Genomic DNA, 22,770 nt, shown 5'->3' on the forward strand with positions numbered 1-22,770 from the left:
CAGGCAGGTTCTTTGCCCTCTGAGCCACCAGGGAAGCCCTGGTGTATATAGATAAATATAAAATATACAAAAATATGAAACTAAACATTAATTATTATTCCAATCTTTTCTCCATTTTGAGATGCTAATGTTTATCTTCCTAGTCTTTATCCACAGATATCTGATGTATATCTTTCTAGTCTTTTTATTTACAAAATGCAAACTTTTATGTTTATTTTAAACAAAATTGAGATCTTGTTAAGGGTTTGTATTCTAACTTACATCTTGAGTATTTTTGTTACATTATCATATATTCTTCTATAAAATGGTATTAATAACTATATCAGTTATACGCATGTCTTTTATTAAATCAATGAAAATTAAATAAATCCCCTTTTTTCAGTTATCTAGATTTTTTTTTTGCTATAATAAATTACATAATAATATATAGCTTTTTACATAAATCTTAGTATAGATCTAGGATTATTTTCTCAAAAGTGAATTTTTAGACACAAATTGTAAACATGTTTAAGGCTTTTGATTTATGTCATTAAATTGTCCTGTAGAAAAATTGTGCAAATCATGCAACCACTAATTGTCCATGTTAGAATGTGCATTTTCTATCCAGGCGAGCAGTTTAAAGAAAATCTTTGCCAGCTTGGTTTTTAGTATGTAGTACCATCTTGTCTTGATTTGAATTTGATTTCTAGAACTAGTGATTTTTCTTATGTTTCTTGATTATTGATGTTTCTCTTTATGTCTGTACCAGTTTTTATGTACTTTCCTTTGGAACATTCATGTTTTTTTTAGCTAGTTTATATGATATTTTAGGATGTTAACTCTGTCATTTTTTTTTACTAGTATATTAAAGAAAATTAAAAGAAATTAAATATAAAGAAATAAAAGAATTATAAGCAAAAATAATCCATTTTAAAATGGTTTCTTCTTTTTACTTTCTTACTTGGAAAAATCTCCTCCAGTTTGTGATGAACTGAATATTCACTACTATCTTCCTTTGTTTCCTTCACATCAATTCTGCATTTGGAGTTTTAATCATTCCAAAATAATTTTTAGTATATATTATAAGGTAGTAATCCAGATTTATATGTTTTCATACAGTGCATTTACTGATATTAATTTCCCACTAATCTAAAGTCCCACTGTTTTCATATTCCAAATTACAGTTTTGATCTCGTTCATTGACCAGGTTTAATTTGGAAAATGCTTTTGATTTCTGTTGTTGTTCAGTCACTAAGTCATCTCTGACTCTCTGCAACCCCATGGACAGCAGCATGCCAGGCCTCCCTGTCCTTCACTAACTCCTAGAATTTGTTCAAACTCATGTCCATTGAATTGGTGATGCCATCCAACCATCTTATCCTCTGTCACCCCCTTCTCCTCATGCCCTCAATCTTTCCCAGAATCAGGATTTTTTTTTTTTTTTTTTTGATGAGTTGACTTTTCACATTAGGAGGACAAAGTATTGGAGTTTCAGCTTCAGCATCAGTCCTTCCAATGAATATTCAGGGTTGATTTCATTTAGGATTGACTAGGTTGATCTCCTTGCAGCCCAAGGGACTCTCAAGAGTCTTCTCCAACACCACCATTCCAAAGCATCAGTTCTTCTGCACTCAGTCTTCTTTATGGTTCAACTCCCACATCTGTATGTGATTTGACTATGTGGACATTTGTCAGCAAAGTGATGTCTCTACTTTTTAATATGTTGTCTAGCATTGTCATATCTCTTCTTCCAAAGAGCAAGTATCTTTTAATTTCATGACTGCAGTCACCATCCACAGTGATTTTGAAAACAAAATCTGTCATTTTGTGGAAAAACTGTTTCCATTGTTTCCCCATCTATTTGCTATGAAGTTATGGAATCAGATGCCATGATCTTAGTTTTTTGAATGTTGGGTTTTAAGTCAGCTTTTCCCACTCTCCTATTTCACTTTCATCAAGAGGTTCTTTAGTTCTTCTTCCCTTTAGGGTGTTATTATATGCACATCTGAGGTTGTTGATACCTCCCCCATCGATCTTGATTACAGCTTGTGATTCATTCAACCCAGCATTTCACATGATGAACTCTGCATAGAATTTAAATAAATAGAGTGTCAATATACAGCCTGGATGTCCTCCTTTCCCAATTTTGAACAAATCATTGTTCCATGTCTGGCTCTAACTGTTGCTTCTTGACCTGCATATAGGTTTCTCAGGAGACAGGGAAGGTGGTCCAGTATTCCCATCTCTTTAAGAGTTTTCCACGGTTTGTTATGATCCACTTTGGAAACCTGAGGGAAGAGCAGATTCATTGGAAAATACCCTGATGGTGGGAAAGACAGAAGGCAGGAAGAGAAGGGTTCAATAGAGGAAGAGATGGTTGGCTTTGCATAGTCAATCAAGCAGAAGTAGATGTTTTTCTGGAATTCCCATGCTTATTCTATGATCCAATGGATGTTGGTAATTTGATCTCTGGTTCCTCTCTCTGTCTTTTCTAAATCCAGCTTATACATCTGGAAGTTTTTGGTTCATGTATTATTGAAGCCTAGCTTGAAGGATTTTGAGATTATCCTGCTAGCATGTGAAATGAGTACAATTGTACGGTAGTTTGAACATTCTTTGGCATTGCCCTTCTTTGGGATTGAAATAAAAACTGACTTTTTCCAGTCCTGTGGTCAATGTGGAGTTTTCCAGTATTGCTGAGATATTGAGTACAGCATTTAACAGCATCATCTTTTAGGATTTGAAATAGCTCAGCTGAAATTCCATCCCTTCACTAGCTTTGTTCCTAGTAATGCTTCCTAAGACCCATTTGACTTCACCTACCAGGGTGTCTGATTCTAGGTGAATGACCACACCATCATGGTTATCTGGGTCATTAAGACCTTTTTGTACAGTTCTTCTGTGTGTTCTTGCCACCTCTTCTTAATCTTTTCTGCTTCTGTTAGGTCCTTGCTGTTTCTGTCCTTTATTGTGCCCATCATCACATGAAATGTTCCTTTGGCATTTCTAATGGTCTTGAAGAGATCTCTAGTCTTTCCCATTCTATTGTTTTCCTCTATTTCTTTGCATTGTTCACTTAAAAGTCTTTCTTATCTCTCCTTACTATTCTTTGGAACTCTGCATTCACTTGGGTATGTCTTTCTCTTTCTCCTTTGCCTTTCACTTTTCTTCTTTTCTCAGTCATTTGTAAGGCCTCCTGAGAACCATTTTACCTTCTTGCATTTCTTTTTCTTTAGGATAGTTTTGATCACTGCCTCCTGTACAGTGTTGTGAACCTCCATCCATAGTTCTTCAGGTACTCTATCAAATCTAATCCCTTAAATCTATTTATCACTTCCACTGTATAATTATAAGGGATTTGATTTAAGTTGTACCTGAATGGCCTAGTGGTTTTCCCTACTTTCTTAAATTTAATTCTAAACTTTCATAAAAAAGCCTGTTGTATCCATAGACTATGGCCTCTGCAATTTCTACATTTTATCATTTGTTAAGTTTTTCTATTATAATTCTATATTAATTAAAGTTTAGTCAATGTTCAATATATTCTTTTGGGGGGGATATAGTTGGCTTACAATATTGTATTAGTTTCTGTTATATGACAAAGTGAATCAGCTATATGTATACATATATCCCATCCATCTTGGATCTCCCTCCCACTTCCCACTACATCGCATCCTTTTAGTTCACTACAGAGTACTGAGCTGAGTTCCCAGCCTTATACAAAAGATTCCCACTAGCTACCTATTTTACACATGACAGTGCACATATACCAATTCCAATCTCCCAATTTATCCCACCACTCCTCCCTCTCAGTGTCTACATGTCCATTACCTATGTCTGCATTTCGATTCCTGACCTACAAATAGGTTCTTCTGAATCATTTTTCTAGATTCATGTATGAGCTATATATGATATTTGTTTAATATATTCTTACAGTGAAGCTATATACTATACCTACATATTTTAAAGATATATAGCTATTCTTTCAACTCAATTAATTTTATTGCTTAACTTGTCCATAACAATAATTCCAATCCTTTCTTATTAAAGGAATTTTAATAGTTAAGTTTAATAAGCTTTTAAAAATTACTTGGTAAGATTTTTATTTGGGGATAGTATTCCAGGTTCTTTCTAGTATAATGCACCTTATTAGCACTTGGCTAGTGTTAATGGTATCCACTAATCAAGTTGTAGTGAAATGTATACAGTTCTTGCCTCACTGTGACTTCTCTGGGGGCAAAATTCACGCCTTCTTTGACCTTATCCTACACAATTATTTGCAGACAATAAACACTCTTAAAACGTAGTTGAATTTTACCCAAGTTAAACTCAGTGCAAGTCTGCAAGAGGAAATTCCTAAAGAAAGTAAAACCCATAAATAGCAAAGAAAATCATTGTGTCCTTGATGCTAGATTTATGGTCATCCTGTAGAAAGTGACAGACTTTCAGAGATGGTTCTGGTCACAGTTTCTTTTCCCAAACACACACAGAGTTTCTGTCTATATCCCAAAGGTTGCCTGTGAAGAACTCAATCTTGACAGTGGGGTGAATTTTGTGGGCCTATGATATGGCAATTCTATTCCTTGGAAAACAGATGTTCATCAAATAAAATATAGTACTATTGATACTGTTGAAGTAACCTTCCCAGGAAACTGTATATTAATCCAGAAGTAGAACTAAGAGACTTCTCATCGCCAGACCATAAGGATCACTGCTGATGTCCTTATCTGGCCAAGACCTCATGGGTCTTGAAAGACACATTTCTGCTCCTTCTGTAATACATTTAATCATAGAATTCTTTTTTCATTTTTTTCTTTTTGGCCATGCTGTGTGGCTTACAGGATAGTTCCCCAACCAGGGATTGGACCCAGTCCCCTGCATTAAAAGAGTTGAATTCTAACCACAGGCTTGGCAGGGAATTCCTTAAACATAGAATTCTTTACCCACATTAGTAACCCCAATATTCAGCTTCAGTCTTTCTAAGTAAGCAAGCATTCTCCTCTATGGTCTTCTCATGATGGTCTCAGCATGTGGTTGTCATGGATCACTCCTGCTGCCCACCAACTAGCTCCGTTTGCCAGTCTAGGGAAGGGGGCTCCACTCCTTTGGCCTCTCCCTTATTTAGGAACTCTCTCTTCTTTCCTTTTCTCTGTGTAATGAACATCTAACATTATTACTTCAAGAGTTTAGATTTTATAAGGATAATTAGAGAGATGATCTGGAAGAGTTTTCTTTTAAGCCACCATGTAAACCTAAACATCCCTGAAGGCAAGAGAGCAGAAAGAGCCTGGTCAACTAGAGGTTGTTGCTATTGTTGTTGTTGTGTGTGTGTGTGCTTGCACACCAGCACATTGAGACAGAGAGAGAGAGAATGAGAAACACAAATGAGTATCTCAATGAGTTATCCTGTTATGTGCTAGATTCTCAAAATCTTCTGAATTAACTCTTTCTGGACCCATGAGTACTGCACAGTGAATTCACTCTCTCACATCCCATACATCAGCTTTCAGGGCAGAACCAGAGAAGCCTGGCTGAGGTTGTGGGAGGTGGAGAAATCTGTTGGGCTGCTGACCAGATTCAGATTGTGACTCTCTCTACCATACTGGAAGTCTGATTACCTCTCCCAGACCTTCCATCTTCATTCCTTGCCTAGGTTAGTTTGACCCTTTCTTGTTTTCTTTAATCTTAACTTAACTATCTTTAATCAATTTTTTTGCCCCTCTGTCCCAGAACCCCAAAAGAAATAAAATGGTGTCCCATGAGTGAATTCAACCTGTTGACCTATTTGTTTAGTTTGTGCTATGGGGAAGACTTTACAGTTTGCATTTGATTTGAATTAGTGGAAAACACTGGGAAAAATCATGCTAGTATCTCAGATTTCCAACTTTTCTCAAACCTTGGAAGATCTAGCCACATTGGGATCATATACGAGGCAAAAACTGACTAGAATACTTGAAAATGTGCTAAACAAAGGAAACCAGCCACAGAAGACAACATATTACATGATCCCATTTATACGAAGTGTCCAGAATAGACAAATCTATAAACACAGAATACAGCTTAACGGTTATCCAGGGCTAGGGCGTTTGGAGGGAAATGGGGAATGATTTTAAAGAGTACAGGGTTTTTGGGGGGGATGCAAATGTTATAAAAGCTATTGAGGTGATGTTTGTACAAATTTTTTTGTTATGTTTATGTATTTATGTTAAATATCAAGTTGTATATTTTAAATGTTAATAGTATATATTAATAGTATATGAATTAAATCTCAATACAGGTGTCATTTCATTCCAATCGCAAAGAAGGGCAATGGCAAAAAATGTTCAAACTACTGCACAATTGCATTCATTTTACACACTAGCAAAGTAATGCTCAAAATTCTCAAAGCCAGGCTTTAATAGTATATGAACTGTGAAATTCCAGATGTTCAAGCTGGATTTACAAAAGGCAGAGGAACCAGAGATCAAATTGCCAACATCCGTTGGATCATCAAAAAAGCAAGAGAGTTCCAGAAGAACATCTGCTTTATTGATCACGCCAAAGCCTTTGACTGTGTAGATCGCAACAAACTGTAGAAAACTCTTAAAGAGATGGGAATACCAGACCACCTTTCCTGCCTCCTGAGAAACCTGTATGCAGGTCAAGAAGCAACACTTAGAATGGGACATGGAAGAATAGACTGGTTCCAAATAGGAACAGGAGTATGTCAAGGCTGTATATTGTCACCCTGCTTATGTAACTTATATGCAGAGTACATCATGAGAAATACTGGGCTGGATGAAGCACAAGCTGGAATCAAGATTGCCGGGAGAAATATCAATAACCTCAAATATGTAGATGACACCACCCTTACGGCAGAAAGTGAAGAGGAACTGAACAGCCTCTTGAAGGTGAAAGAGGAGAGTGAAAAAGTTGGCTTAAAACTCAACATTCAGAAAACTAAGATTATGGCATCTGGTCCCATCATTTCATGGCAAATAGATGGGGAAACAATGGAAACAGTGACAGACTTTGTTTTCCTGGTTCCAAAATCATTGCAGGTGGTGACTGCAGCCATGAAATTAGAAGATGCTTGCTCTTTGGAAGAAAAGCTATGACCAACCTAGATAGCATATTAAAAAGCAGAGACATTACTTTGCTGACAAAGGCCCATTTAGTCAAAGCAATGGTTTTTCCAGTAGTCATGTATGGATGTGAGAGTTGGACTATAAAGAAAGCTGAGCACTGAAGAATTGATAATGTGGTGTTAGAGAAGACTCTTGAGAGTCCTTTGGACTGCAAGGAGATCTAACCAGTCCACCCTAAAGGAAATCAGTCTTGAACATTTGTTGGAAGGACTGATGCTGAAGCTGTAACTCCAATACTTGGCCACCTGATGTGAAGAACTGACTAATTAGAAAAGACCCTGATGCTGGGAAGGATGGTGAGGGCAGGAGGAGAAGGGATGACAGAGGATGAGATTGTTGGATGGCATCACTGACTCCATGGACATGAGTTTGAGCAAGGTCTGGGAATTGGTGATGGACAGGGAAGCCTGGCCTGGTGCAGTCCATGGGGTTGCAACGATTCAGACATGACTGAGCGCCTAAACTGAACTGAACTGAACAGATGTTATTTTTCAAAATGCATTAGAGCTGAGCAGCATAGACCTTCTTTAAATGGAGTATATGAACTCCTATTTGCCTGAATATTCTATGCTTATTCCATCACTCTAGAGCCCAGCTGGCTTCTCTCATTTAGGTTATATCACTGGTCTCTTGGCGTTTGACTTTCAGTCTCAGTTTAACCTCATGGGCATTTTTCTTTTTCAATGTCTTTCTCATAATTTCCCTTCTGTCATTCTATTTCTCATGAAAATCACCATCAACTGTCCATCTCAGAGCACATCCTTTATGGTAATGAAAACCATAGAAGAATAAAGAAATGTATTTCCATACTGGCAGTGATATTGCTGTAATGTTAAACCCTATCAAACCAAGCTTAAAATAATACAATCTGGATTTTGGATTTATTAAACAAATACTGTGTACTATGCCAACAGAAGAATAACAGGAAGTGGTTTATAGTGCCAAATCATCTAAGTATTCTCCCTGAATAGCTCTGCAGTATGAGCATGCAAGAGATGCTGCAAGATGGAAGCAGGAATATCTGGCATTTTTAAACTGCTTGTTGATGGACTGGCTTGTGAGAAAACCAACATTACATTGAAACTCTTAGGGATACTTTAAATTGGTGGATTATATGGTCGCTTGATTAAGTTTGGGTTATGTAAACAGTGGAGTGTTTAGATTTAGGCTTGGCTGTTGGAGTCCAGGCAGCTGTTTGTACTTAAGTCCAGCAAGAAGTCTTGTTAATCAAAGGACTGACTGAATTTCTTTCTTTCTCCCACCCCCGCCTGCTGCTTTTTTTTTTTTTTTGTACCTCTGTTGTTTTTCCTCCTGTCCAAACCCTTTGGGCTCAGGGCTGTTGGGAGGCAAGGCAGAGTGTTTTGAATTCTCCTCTGAGGATCAGGAACTTATTTTTTTGATTACATGGATGTGCCCCACAGATTTCTCTCACTGTGAGGTAATCACTTCATTTACCCAAGTTCTACAAAGCCTTTATTATACCAGTTACTTCATATTTTTGAAGCTAAGTCATCAGTTTGATGTGTTTGTTGTAAAATGTGGTTTAACAGCTTGTTAGCACATTTATTTTTTTAATGGAACCTAAAGATATTTCATGCTTGAGCAGCAGTGAATTTAAGAGCCGATGAAAAGCTCATGAGCTGTATGCATTCAGCACAAAACAATGGTGGGAGGACATGGTGGAGTGAAGCACTGGGCTGGGAGCAGAGGGGGTTCGCGCTCCTTCAGGATCTCTAGGTGGCTGTTTTCCTGACAGCGTCTTATAAATAACCAGTGCCGTATGGTGCTTGTTGGTTTCAGGTCGTCTGGGATGCACTGGATCATTTGGGCGGTCTGAGTTCATGTGGTTTTTCTACTCTCTGTGATGATTCTATTTTATTTTGTCCGAAGAGCAAAGAGGAAGCTGGACTGTTGTTTTCTGTCTTCAGCATGTGGCTTTGTAAAGTTGTCTCAGAATTAATGGGTTGGAAATGAGAGCTATTGTGGAGTGGGGTGAGTAACAGAGCCTTTGAAAAGTGAAAGTGGGGGAGGCACAAGCTCTTTACATGGCTTCATCACAAATGCAAACTAGGTCATTCTCCCAAGAGGCAGCAAAAATGAACATTCGATGTTTGACGAAAGCCAGCATTTTGTTTGAGAGTTTGATAATCTGGGGATGAAATAGAGGTATATGATCTTCTTTGCCTAAGTCTAGAACTCTCTTTGTACCATGATAGGTGTTATTGGAGAAATCTCATATATGTATAGGAGAGAGAGAGAGAGACATAGATAAAGAGAGAGAGAGAGACAGAGAGAGATGATTATTTGAAGCACTTGTATAAGTGAAGAAGGGGAAACCATATGAGAAAAATTACCAACTACTCTGCCTAGTGATTACCTAATAATGGATGAGATTCATCTTTCCAATCTGCTCACACCTCCAGATTTTCTTTGATGAGAACATGAAATGGAACTTCTGTGTGAAGCAATCTTACTTTCTTAAATGAAAGAAAAAAAGAAACTGTTGTTAATGACAATCATGCTAACTCATACAATGATGACAAGTGCTAGACCTGGAAGGGATATTTTGTACAAACTACTCCAAAAATCTGATTTTGTAGAAAAGGAAAATAGACAACAGAAAGTTGCCTAGGCTTCTGTAACTTTCCTTCTGACCTCAATGGATAAGCTTTTCTGACTACTTCATAGAAATGGAATCATACAATTGGCCTTTTGTATCTGGATTCTTTCAGTTAGCATGTTTTCATCCGTGTTGTAGTCTATATCTGTATTCATTGCCTTTTATGGCTGGAAAATATTCTATTATATGGATATTTGTTTATTCATTCACTGAGTGATGGACATTTAGGTTGTTCTCGCCTTTTGACTATTGTGGATATTGTGGTTGCTAGCATTAAAATACGTTTTTGTTTGAACATCTGTTTTCAATTCTTTTTGAAGTAGAATGCCTGAGTCATATGATAATTGTATGTTAAACTTATTGATGAACCACCAAAATATTTCCACAGAAGGGACATTATTTTACATTCCCACTGGCAAATGTATGAGGGTTCCAATTCCCCCACCTTCTCACCAATGCTTGCTATTGTCTGCCATTATTTTCTAGCTATTCTAATGTATTGGAAATGGTATTTCAGTGTGGGTTTGATTTGCATTTTCTTCATGACTAATAATATTGAAGATTTTTACATATGTTATTAACCATTTGTATATCTTCTCTGACGAAATGTCTAAAGTCGTTTGCCCAATTTAAAATTAGATTCTTTGACTTTTTTTGTAATTGTTGAATTGTAAGTGTTCTTATATGCAGAGTACATCATGAGAAATACTGGGCTGGATGAAGTACAAGCTGGAATCAAGATTGCTAGGAGAAATATCAATGACCTCAGGTATGCAGATGATACCACCCTTATCACAGAAAGTGAAGAGGAATTAAAGAGCCTCTCAATGAAAGTGAAACAAGAGAGTGAAAAAGTTGACTTAAAACTCAACATTCAGAAAACTAAGATTATGGCATCTGGTCCCATTGCTTCAAGGCAAACAGATGGGGAAACAGTGGAAACAGTGACAGACTTTATTTTCTTGGGCTCCAAAATCACTGCAGATGGTGACTGCAGCCATGAAATTAAAAAATGCTTGCTCCTTGGAAGAAAAGTTATGACCAACCTAGACGAAAAGCAGAGACATTACTTTGCCAACAAAGGTCTATCTAGTCAAAGGTATGGTTTTTCCAGTAGTTATGTATGGATGTAGGAGTTTGACAATAAAGAAAGCTGAGCACTGAAGAATTGATGCTTTGAACTGTGGTATTAGAGAAGACTCTTGAGAGTCCCATGGACAGCAAGGAGATCCAACCAGTCCATCCTAAAGTAAATTAGTCTTGAACATTTGTTGGAAGGACTGATGCTGAAGCTGAAACTCCAATACTTTGGCCACCCGAAGCGAAGAACTGGTTATTTGAAAAGACCCTGATGCTGGGAAAGATTGAAGGCAGGAGGAGAAGGGGACAGCAGAGGATGAGATGGTTGGATGGCATCGCCGATTCAGTAGACATGAGTTTGCATAAACTCCAGGAGCTGGTGATAGACTGGCATGCTGCAGTCCATCGGGCCACAAAGAGTCGGACATGACTGAGCAACTGAACTGAACTGAAGAGTTCTTTATATTCTCTGAATACTAGAATCTTATCACATATGTTGTTTAAAATATTTTCTCTAATTCTATGCTTTTTCCTGACAATATTGTTTGATGCACAAACTTAGTTAATTTTGATGAAGTTCACTAATTTTTTTATTTTTTTTGCCTGTGTTTTTGATATCATATGTAAGAAACCATTGCCAAATCCAAAGTCTTGAAGACTAACCGTATGTTTCCTTCTAAGGGTTTTATAATTTTGACTTTTATATACAGACCTTTGATCCATTTTGAATTTTTTTTTTTATATATACTGTAAGGTAAGAAATTGTTTTCTTTTGAATTTGGATATCTAGGTGTCCCAGAACTATCTGTTGAAAACAGTATTCTTTCCTCCATTGAATGGCCTTGGCACCTGTGTACAAAGTCAACTTACCATAGATGTGTGGGTTTATTTCTTAAATATAAATTTGATTCTATTAATCATTGTCTATCTTTTCACCAGTGGGCTTTCAAGGTGGCTCAGTGGTAAAAGAATCCAGCTGCAAATGTAGATGTGGGTTTGATTGCTGGGTAGGGAAGATCCCCTGGAAGAGGAAATGCCAAGCTACTCCAGTATTCTTGCCTGGGAAATCCCATAGACAGAGGAGCCTTGTGAGGTCCTATATTACAGCCCATGGGGTTATAAAGAGTCAGACACGACTGAGCGACTAAGCATGCATGCACATACTTTACTACCTAGAAACCTGGTCATGAGTTCCTTTTTATCCTAATTTATTTAGAAATTATTTTTAAAATTTAAATTGAAGTGTTTTATGAGTAATACCTTTATGTTTAAACTATATTTTTCTTTCATTGGGTTTAGAGAATGTGGATGCTCATCCTTCATTTCATTTTCCTTGAAGTTATTAACTACTCCATTTATGACTACTGATGCTTGTATTTTCCTGGAAGATGGCATGTCTTTTTGAACAGAAAATTCATGTCTACTTTATCTCAGGAAAGTATTCTTCTATCTCTGCTTATTTTTAGTTGATTTTTTCCTATTATCTTCTTCAGAGAATTCAGTTACGTATATGCAATAGACCTCGTCGTTCTATCAATTTTTTTTCCTTTTTTTTTTCCATTTATTTTTATTAATTAGAGGCCAACTACTTTACAATATTGTAGTGGGTTTTGTCATACATTGACATGAATTAGCGATATGTAAATCAATTTTTAATCTTTGTTCGCTTCCTCTTCATTTAGTGTGGTTTCATCAGGCAGTCCTGTACATCCAGGTGCTTGTACTTAGTTGCTCAGTCGTGTCTGATTCTTTGTGACCCTATGGACTATAGCCTGCTTGGCTTCTCTGTCCATGGGATTCTCCAGGCAAGAATACCAGAGTGGGTTGCAATTTCTTCCTCCAGGGGATCCTCCTGACCAAGATATTGAATCCACATCTCATGCATTGGCAGGCAGATTCTTTACCCACCAAGCCGAGAGAGTTGCAAATGCTAACACTGACATTTATTCTACAATGACAAATGATAGATAGATAGACAGATCTTTTCCTGTGTGCCAGACAACATCATAGGTGCTGGAGTTTCATCACTAAACAAAACAGAAGAAAATTCCTCCTCCTAATAGAGTTTGCATTCCAGGAAATGAAATAATCCAATATAGCTATAATTTAGAGAACAAAGGATAAAGTGGTACAAGATGGTGCAAGATGTGACTGTGTTGGTAGATAGAGGTAGACCACTAGATGCCTGATAAGAATTTGAAGATTTTTATACTGAAGGTATCATCAAAATTTTTAAAAAACAGTAACTCTAGCTACTATGTACATGTCCTGTCTCTCCTACTACATTGTAAGTTTTTAGAAGACTGCTCTCTAAGAACCACGTAAAGCACCTTTATAAATAATGGGCATCCAATAAATAATAACAACGGCTAACACTTGAGTACTTTCTGTGTGCAGAAGACTGGTCTAAGCACAATCCCCATATTAAATCATTAATCTTCACAATCCACCACCTCAGCTGACTGACTGAATAAGAGGAGGTATGCTCACTCCTTTGCAGTGCTGGAAAACTGGACACACCTGAAAATCTATAGATATCACTCTATGTGCAAGGTAAGGGGAGAGGGAAGTTGCAGAGGAAAAAAATAGTCATAAGTACAACTTCATATGCCATTTTAAGATTAGGATTTTTTGGTATTTTTTCTTGTGTCAAGTGTGGTTTTCAATGCTGTAATTCATATATTAAAATCTATATCACACATTAATATACTATATATATTTAAATTATGTATATTTATTACATACTTTTCATAAATATGCTTAAAATAAGTGTACTTATGAAAACGTTGGAAGTTTTTATTAAGTCAGGTATCTGGACCCTTTTACATGTAGCTTCTGTTGCCTGTTCCTCCCCTTTTGTTTGGGGGTACTCACAAAGAAACTTTCCTGTTTTCTATGCATGTTTCATAATTTTTTGTTAAAAACCAGGCATTTTAGATAACATATTTTAGCAACTCTGAATATTGATTCTCCTCCAGAGTTGTTGTTTGAGTGTTTCTTTGTTTAGTGACTTGGCTGGTCTGTTTTGGTAAAGTCTATTCCCCCTACTCCCAGTATGAAGCCTTGTTTTTGTTATTCAGTTACCAAGTCACATCCCACTCTTTGTGACCCCATGGACTGCAGCATGCCAGGTCTTCCTGTCCCTCACCATCTCCCAGGAGTTTGCCCAAGTTCATGTCCATTGAATTGGTGATGCCATCCAACCATCTCATCCTTTGTTGCCCTTTTCTCCATCCATCTGCGCTCAATCTTTCTCAGCATCATGGTCTTTTCCAATGAATTGGCTATTCCCATCAGATGGCCAAAGTACTGGAGCTTCAGGTTAACATCAGTACTTCCAATGAATATTCAGATTTGATTTCCTTTAGGATTGACTGGTTTGATCTCCTTGATGACCAAGGGATCTGAAGAGTCTTCTCCAGCACCATAGTGCTTAGTCTTCCTTATGGCCCAACTCTCACATGTATACATGACAACTGGAAAGACCGTAGCCTTGACAATATGGACCTTTATTAGCAAAGTGGTGTCTTTGCTTTTTCATACACTGTCTTGGTTTGTCATAACTTTTCTTCTAAGAAGCAATCGTCTTCTAATTTCATGACTGTAATCACAATTCAAAATAATTTTAGAGCCCAAGAAGGGGAAATCTCTCACGGCATCCACGTCTTCCACTTCTTTTTGCCATGAAGTGATGGGACCAGATGCCTCGATCTTAGTTTTTTAATATTGAGTTTCAAGCTGGCTCTTTCATGATCCTTTTTCAACCTCATCAAGAAGCTCTCCAGTTCTTCTTCTCTTTCTTCCATTAGAGTGTTACTATCTACATATCTGAGGTTGTTGGTAGTTCTCCCGACAGTCTGGATTCCAGCTTGTAATTCATCCAGCCCAGCACTTTGCATTATGTGCTCTGGATATAAGTTAAATAAGCAGGGTGACAATATAGCATTGTCATACTCTTCTCAATTTAGAACCAGTCTATTCTTCCATGTCTGGTTCTAACTATTGCTTCTTGATCTGCGTACTGGTTCCTCAGGAGACAAATAAGATGGTCTAGTATTCTCATCTCTTTAACAGTTTTCCAGTTTGTTATGATCCACACAGTCAAAGGCTTTAGCATAGTCAATGAATAGAAGTAGATATTTTGCTGAAATTCCCTTGCTTTCTCTATGATCCAGCAAATGTTGGAAATCTGATCTCTGGTTCCTCTGTGCTTTCTAAACCCAACTTGTACATCTGGAAGTTCTTGGTTCACGTACTGTTGAAGCTTAGCTTGAAGGATTTTGAGCATTATTTTACTAGCACGGGAAATGAGTGCAATTTCTGGTAGTTTGAACATTCTTTTGTTGTTGTTCAGTTGCTCAGTAGTATCTGACTCTTTGCAACCCCATGGACTGCAGCATGATAGTCTTCCCTGTCCTCCACTATCTCCTGGAGTTTGCTCAAAGTCATGAACTTTAAATCAGTGATACCATCCAGCCATCTCATCCTCTGTTGTCCTCTTCTCCTCCTGCCTTCAATCTTTCCCAGCATCAGGATCTTTTCCAATGAGTCAGTTCTTCATATCAGGTGGCCAAGTATTGGAGCTCCAGCTTTAGCATTAGTCCTTCCAAGGGATATTAAGGGTTGATTTACTTTATAATTGACCGCTTTGATCTCCTTGCTGTTCAAGGAACTCTCAGAGTCTTTCCCAGCACCACAGTTCGAAAGCCATCAATTCTTCATCCCTCAGTCTTCTTTGTGGTCCAGTTCTCACATCTGTACATGACTACTGGTTAAACCATAACTTTGGCTACACGAATGTTTGTCAACAAGGTGATATCTCTGTTTTTTAATATGCTATCTATGTTTGTCATAATTTTCCTTCCAGGAGCATACATCTGTTAATTTCATGGCTGTAGTCTCCATCTGAAAAGATTTTGGAGCCCAAGGAAATCAAGTCTGTCATTGTTTCCATTTTTTCCTCATGGATTTGCCATGAAGTGATGGGACTGGATGCCATGATCTTAGTTTTTTGAATGTTGAGTGTTAAGCCAGCTTTTTCATTCTCTTTCACCTTCATCAAGAGGCTCTTTAGTTCCTCTTTGCTTTCTGCCATTAGAGTGGAGTCATCTGCTTACCTGAGTTTACTGATATTTTTCCTGGCAATCTTGATTCCAGCCTGAGCTTGGCATTTCACATGATGTACTCTGCATATAAGTTAATAGACAGAGTGACAATATACAGCCTTGATGTACACCTTTTCCAATTTTGAACTAGTCCACTGTTCCATGTCCATTGCTTCTTGACCTTCAAGAGATTTCTCAGGTAAGGTGGTCTTGTATTTCCATATCTTTAAGAATTTTCCACAGTTCTTTGTGATCTACTTTGGCCACCTGATGTGAAGAGTAGACTTATTGGAAAAGACCCCATTGCTCTGAAGAATAGAAGGCAGGAAGAGAAGGGGACAACAGAGGATGAGATGGTTGGATGGCATCACCAACTCAATAGATATGAGTTTTTGAGCAAGCTCTGGGAGATGCTAAAGGACAGAAAAGTCTGGCTGTGCTGCAGTCCATGGGGTTTCAAAGGGTCAGACATGACTGAGTGTCTGAACAGCAACAATAACATAGTCAAAGGCTTTAGTGTAGTCAGTGAAGCAGAAGTAGATGTTTTTCTGGAATTTCCTTGCTTTCTCTATGATCCAAAGGATGTCAATTTGATCTCTGGCTCCTCTGCCTTTTCTACATCCAGTTTGTACACCTGGAAATTCTCGGTTCACATATTGTTAAAGCCTAGCTTGAAGTAGTTTGAGCATTATCTTGCTAGCATATGAAATGAGTGCAATTATGTGGTAATTTGAACATTCTTTGGCATTGCCCTTCTTTGGGATTGGAATGAAAACTGTTTCCAGTCCTGTGGCCACTGCTGGGTTTTCCAAATTTGCTGACATATTGAATGCAGTTTTTTAATAGCATCATCTTTTAGGATTTGAAATAGCTCTGCTGGAATTCCATCACCTGCACTATCTTTGTTTGTAGTAATGCTTCCTAAGGCCCACACTTGACTTCACACTCCAGGATATCTGGTTTTAAATGAGTGAAAACACCACTGTAGTTATGCAGGACATTAAGATCTTTTTTTGTATAGTTCTTCTGTGTTTTCTTGCCACCTCTTCTTAACATCTTTGGTTTCTGTTAGGTCTGTACAGTTTTTGTCCTTTATTTTGCCCATCTTTGCACAAAACATTCCCTTCATATCTCTAATTTTCTTAAAGATATCTCTAGTCTTCCCCATTCTACTGTTTTCCTCTATTTCTTTGCATTGATCACTGAGGAAGGCTTTCTTATCTTTCCTTACTATCCTTTGGAACTCTTCATTCAGATGACTATAGCTTTCCTTTTCTCTTTTGCCTTTTGCTGCTCTTCTCTCTCAGCCATTTGTAAGGTCTCCTCAGACAACCATTTTGTGTTTTTGCATTTCTTTCCTTGGGGATTGTTTTGTTCACCACCTCCTGTACAACGTTACAAAACTCTGACCATAGCTCTTTAGGCACTCTATCAGATTATTCTCTTGAATCTATTTGTCACTTCCACAGTATAATCATAAGGGATTTGACTTAGTTCATACCTGAACGGCTTATTGGTTTTCCATACTTTCCTCAATTTATGTCTGAATTTTGCAATAAGGAGTTCATGATCTGAGCCACTGCTGCTGCTAAGTCGCTTCAGTCGTTTCCGACTCTGTGCGATCCCATAGACGGCAGCCCACCAGACTCTGCCATCCCTGGGATTCTCCAGGCAAGAACACTGGAGTGGGTTGCCATTTCCTTCTCCAATGCATGAAAGTGGAAAGTGAAAGTGAAGTCGCTCAGTTGTGTCTGATTCTTAGCGACCCCATGGACTGCAGCCTACCAGGCTCCTCCGTCCATGGGATTTTCCAGGCAAGAGTACTGGAGTGGGGTGCCATTGCCTTCTTCGGATCTGAGCCACAGTCAGCTCCTATTCTTGTTTTTTGATTGTATAGAGCTTCTCCATCTTCAGATGCAAAGAATATAATTAGTCTGACTAAGGTATTGACTATCTGTTGATGTCCATGTGCAGAGTCATTTCTTTTGTTGTTGGAAGAGGATGTTTGTTGTGACCAGTGTGTTCTCTTGACAAAACTCCATTAGCTTTTGCTCTGCCTCATTTTGTACCCGAAAGCCAGACTTGCCTGTTACTTCTTTAGTACTGCCCATCTTGGGAATTGGGGTGAAGATGGCTGACTTTTCCAAATTTGCTGACAATTGAATGCAGCACTTCAATAGCTTCAATTATCAGGATTTTAAATAGCTCTTCTGGAATTCTGTCACCTCCTCTAGCTTTATTGGCAGCAGTGTTTCCTGTGCTGTGCAGTGCTTAGTAGCTGTCATGTCCGACTCTTCAGGACCCCATGGACTGTAATCCACCAGGTTCCTCTGTCCATGGGGACTCTCCAGGCAAGAATATTGGAATGAGTTGTCATGTCCTCCTCCAGGGTATCCTCCCAACCCAGGGATTGAACCCAGGTTTTCTGCTTTGCAGGCAGATTCTTGACTGTCTGAGCCACCAGAAAAGCCCAGGAATACTGGAGTGGATAACCTGTCCCTTCTCCAGGGGATCTTCCTGACTCAAGAATTGAACTGGGGTCTCCTGTGTTGCAGGTGGATTATTTACCAGTTGAGCTATCAGAGAAGTCCACAGTGCTTCCTAAGGCCCACCTGATTTCACACTTCAGAATGTCTGGCTCTGGGTTACTGACCACACCCATTAATTGTCGTTATCCAGGTCATTAAGATCCTTTTTGTACAGATCTTTTGTGTATTCTTGCCATTGTTTCTTGATCTCTTCTGCTTGTATTAGATCTTTACCATTTCTATCCTTTATTGTGCTCATATTTGCATGAAATGTTCAGTATTTCCAATTTTCTGAAGAGATCTCCAGTCTTTCCCCTTCTCTTATTTTCCTCTATTTCTTTGCATCGTTCGTTGAAGAAGGCCTTCTTGTCTTTCCTTGCTATTCTCTGGAACTCTGCATTTGGTTGGGTATATCTTTCCTTTTCTCCCTTGCTTTGGCTTCTCTTCTTTCCTCAGCTATTTGTGAAGCCTCCTCAGACAACCAGTTTGTCTTCTTGCATTTCTTTTTCTTTGGGATGGTTTTGGTCAGTGCCTCCTGTACAATATTATGAACCTCTGTCCATAGATCTTCAGGCACTCTGTTTACCAGATCTAATCCCTGAATCTGTCACCTCCACTGTATAGAGCTTCTCCATCTTTGGCTGCAAAGAATATAATCAATCTGATTTTGGTATTGACCATCTGGTGATGTCCATGTGTAAAGTCATCTCTTGTGTTGTGGAAAAAGTGTCTCTTGTGTTGTTGCCATGACAAGGCAGTGATCCATGAAGGGGCAGCTTTTATTCTCCTATAATTGTTGAGAAAATGCTATATTGCTTTTGATAATGCCCTGGGCCATAAATTGCATACAGTCTCATTCAGTTAATTTTGTAGTCTTTTTCAGGAGTAGATTTTAGGCTTGTTTCTGAGGTTGTTCTTACTGCAGGAGGGCTCTTCGCTTCTCTTTCCTTGGTTCTCTCTGGTGATCTAGCTGACCTACAATTTGACTTGTTGCTCTCATAAAGCTATGAATCTCCTCCCAATTTAATATCCCCACTGTTTTTGATAGTGCTCTCAGGCATGAACTTTCCCATACTACTTCAAGAACCTCTCTATTCTTATGGCCTACCTCTCCCCTGGGGAAAATCTCTGAGCCACCGCTCCAGGACAAGTGGTGGGTACAATGTCTTTCTTTGTTTAGAGTAACACTCTTGATTTATCAGTGGGAGACTAGGAAGAAATGTTAGCCTCTGGTCTTCTCAGCTTGCTTTTCTTGATCTGGAACCCTCACTCTATAAGTAAATTTGGTTGAGAGTGATCAGGATCTCAGTACTCTCAGTCTCCTATGCCTGGTATAGAGCCTATGTCCTATGATTGGTGTCGCAAGGAGTCAAACCCTTAATTCTTTGGCTGAAATCACCTGCAATTTATTGGGAGGGGATGAAAAATACTGATGGTCTAGTCCTAGTGGAGAGATACTGTAGCCCTTAACTGTGAGCTGGAGTCGCATTGAACTCCATGTAGGTAGAAAGGTATCAGGCCATAGCACAAGTACCTCAAATTCTGACTATTCTTACCAGTATTTAGAATTTCTTTGAATAAATATTTTGCCATTTGCTTATGCATGTAGGATAATTTCCAAAGTTTAATTAAAATAATTTTTTCATAGTTTTATTATAGAGAGGTGAATTCACTTTTTTCCCTTTTTTAAAAAAAAAATTATTTTTGCTTTTATTTCCAATATTCTGGGAGGTGGGTCATAGAGGATCCTGCTGTGATTTGTGTTGGGGAGTGTTTTGCCTATGTTCTCCTCTAGGAGTTTTATAGTTTCTGGTCTTACACTCGGGCCTGGTGCACTGGGAAGACCCAGAGGAATCAGGTGGAGAGGGAGGTGGGAGGGGGGATCGGGATGGGGAATACATGTAAATCCATGGCTGATTCATGTCAATGTGTGACAAAAACTACTACAATATTGTAAAGTAATTAGCCTCCAACTAATAAAATAAATGAAAAAAATTTTAAAAAATTAAATTTTTATATTCTTTTGGGGAAACTGTTATTTGAGTACCTGGATGTATAATTGGTGTCCTTCTTAACTTTTGAAAATTATGTTTACAATATTCTTGAATATGGAGATCTATTTGTCTGATTTCTTAAGTAGTTTCTCTTGGGCTGTGTGTATGTCATCTTTTACTTATTTGCCTTTCCTTTCTTTGCTTTACAGTTTCTATTCACAAGTCCATAGCTGGTTCTTCTCTTTACTGCTTCTCTTTGAAAGAGTGAGGCTGTTTTCAAGTGTGTTTTGAGAGTAGTAAGAAAGGTAGAAGAGCCTTAAATTTCTCTCTGGGTTTATTTTCTTGAACATCTCTTCACTGGGTCTCTTATTGAAAAAAAAAAAAAAAATCTTTTGCTGGGGAGCATAGCTCTGTCAGAGTCTGTGTGGCTCTGAGCAGTGATCACCCAGTCACACTCCCTGTCTGTAAATTGGGAATGATTCTCTCTTCTCCTTGGCTCTGCCTTGCCTCCAAATCTCCCCAGACTCCCAGGATAGGTCACACACAACTAGAAATGGGATATCTATTTCTCCTTCAACTTCACCTCTCCTGTTGTTCTTTGGTTTCAGGTTGGTTCTCTCATTGTCTGCCATATGCCATACCCAGCCCACAGACTTTGATTTCATTACTAACAAAGAATCACAGGACAAGCCTTTCAATACGGTGCTATACTAGGCAAGAAACCTGTTCCTGCTTAGTGTCCGAGGGATTCTGTGTCCCCCTCACCTATGTTCTGCCTTAAAATCCAAATATCACTGTTTGGGGGAGATCTGCTTTTTGTTTTCATTTCTGATGGTGTCATTTCTCTTATTATATTGAAGATAAAGTAGTTTTTATTTTATTTTATTTTTTTAATTTTTTAAAAGTCGTTTTTAAAAGCATTTTTATTGTTCTTTGTTTTTTAGCATGTGTCAATAAGTAAAATTGCCTTTCATCCCTCACATTTTACCAGATATCAGTAGATATCACATTTTATTTTATAACTGATTTCTTTGGTCATTTTCCTAACATCTTGTTTGCAATTTTAAAATTTGCTGTCTTTTCTTGATATTTCCTTATTTCTTTTCATATACTATCTTTAACAGCTGATTCAGCATTTTGGTTTGTTTGAGATTTATCTTTCTGTTTCTTTTGTCTTAGACATTTCTCTCAAAATGCTTAACACTTTTCCTATTGATCTTAGCATTAATCAGTATAAATCACATCTCTGAAGAGACAAGGCCTCTAGCAATCTTCCATTATTAGCCCCTTCCCACTTAAGATCTTGCCATGCCATCCATATTTAATTGAAATCATCTTGTAGTTAATATGTGGATTTATCTTGGAGCAAACCTCACAGACAGCTGTTCTGAAACTGGATTCTACTGTATCTAATATGCTTCTTAAATTAATAATCCCCATCAATTGTATCAGGCTAAATATACATGACTCTGTTTCTTGAGTTAAAAATTAGAATGCCTCCAAAGAAAGTTGTGTTCCTGAAATCTGAGTCCTTGGATGCTGCTCTGTAATAAAGAGCAACAAAGTCAATCTCTATTCATTCAGTGTATATCTAGAAACTTCAGAGACATGCTGCTTTATATCTTGCTGCTTCTTTGCAAGGGTTCATGTTACTGGCAATATGTGTTGAATAAAAAAATACTACATGAAAGCCTGAATGTTTTAAGTCAACAAGAATTAAGTGCTCACTTCTTGCATTTCTCAGTGCCATTTGTTGTTGTTCAGACACCAAGTCATGTCTCCCTCTTTGCGACCCCATAGACTATAGCACCCCAGGATTCCCTGTCCTTCACCACCTCCTGGAATTTGTTCAAACACATGTACATTGCATCAGTGATGCCATTCAACCATCTCATCCTCTGTCGCCCCCTTCTCCTCCTGCCTTCAATTTTCCCCAGCATCAGGGTCTTTTCCAGAGTCAGCTCTTTGCATCAGGTGGCCTAAGGATTGGAGCTTCAGCTTCAGCATAGTCCTTCCAATGATTATTCAGGGTTGATTTCCTTTAGAATTGACTGTTTTGATCACCTTGCTGTCCAAAGGATTCTCAAAGAGTTCTCTCTAGCGCCATAATTCAAAAGCAAGGACATAATTTTAAATTCCTACTTATGTTTGAATATTATTCTTCATTTTGATACATGGACTTTCTTGTTTTTCTTATATTGGTAAAATCAATAAACACTTTCTTTTTTAGCTAATGGGCTTGAGCAGTCTAAGACAGGTGGACAAGATGGCAGTTGTACATAAATATATATAATAACACTTGCAAGACTGATCCTGAGAGGGCAATTTAATCTGTTA

At 38.0% G+C, this 22,770-nt stretch overlaps 1 long non-coding RNA gene across 1 annotated transcript; it reads right to left on the reverse strand.

Moving 5' to 3' along the window:
- Positions 1-2,112: 2,112 nt before the first annotated feature.
- Positions 2,113-14,933, reverse strand: LOC122681619. Its single transcript, XR_006337051.1, has 3 exons — positions 14,906-14,933; positions 14,011-14,013; positions 2,113-2,257 (listed from the first exon to the last, which is right to left on the reverse strand). It is a non-coding gene; the product is annotated as an uncharacterized LOC122681619 (long non-coding RNA).
- Between the last annotated feature and the right edge of the window lie 7,837 nt (positions 14,934-22,770).

The sequence above is a fragment of the Cervus elaphus genome, chromosome 23 (genome assembly GCF_910594005.1).
Source record: "Cervus elaphus chromosome 23, mCerEla1.1, whole genome shotgun sequence".
NCBI lineage: Eukaryota > Metazoa > Chordata > Mammalia > Artiodactyla > Cervidae > Cervus > Cervus elaphus.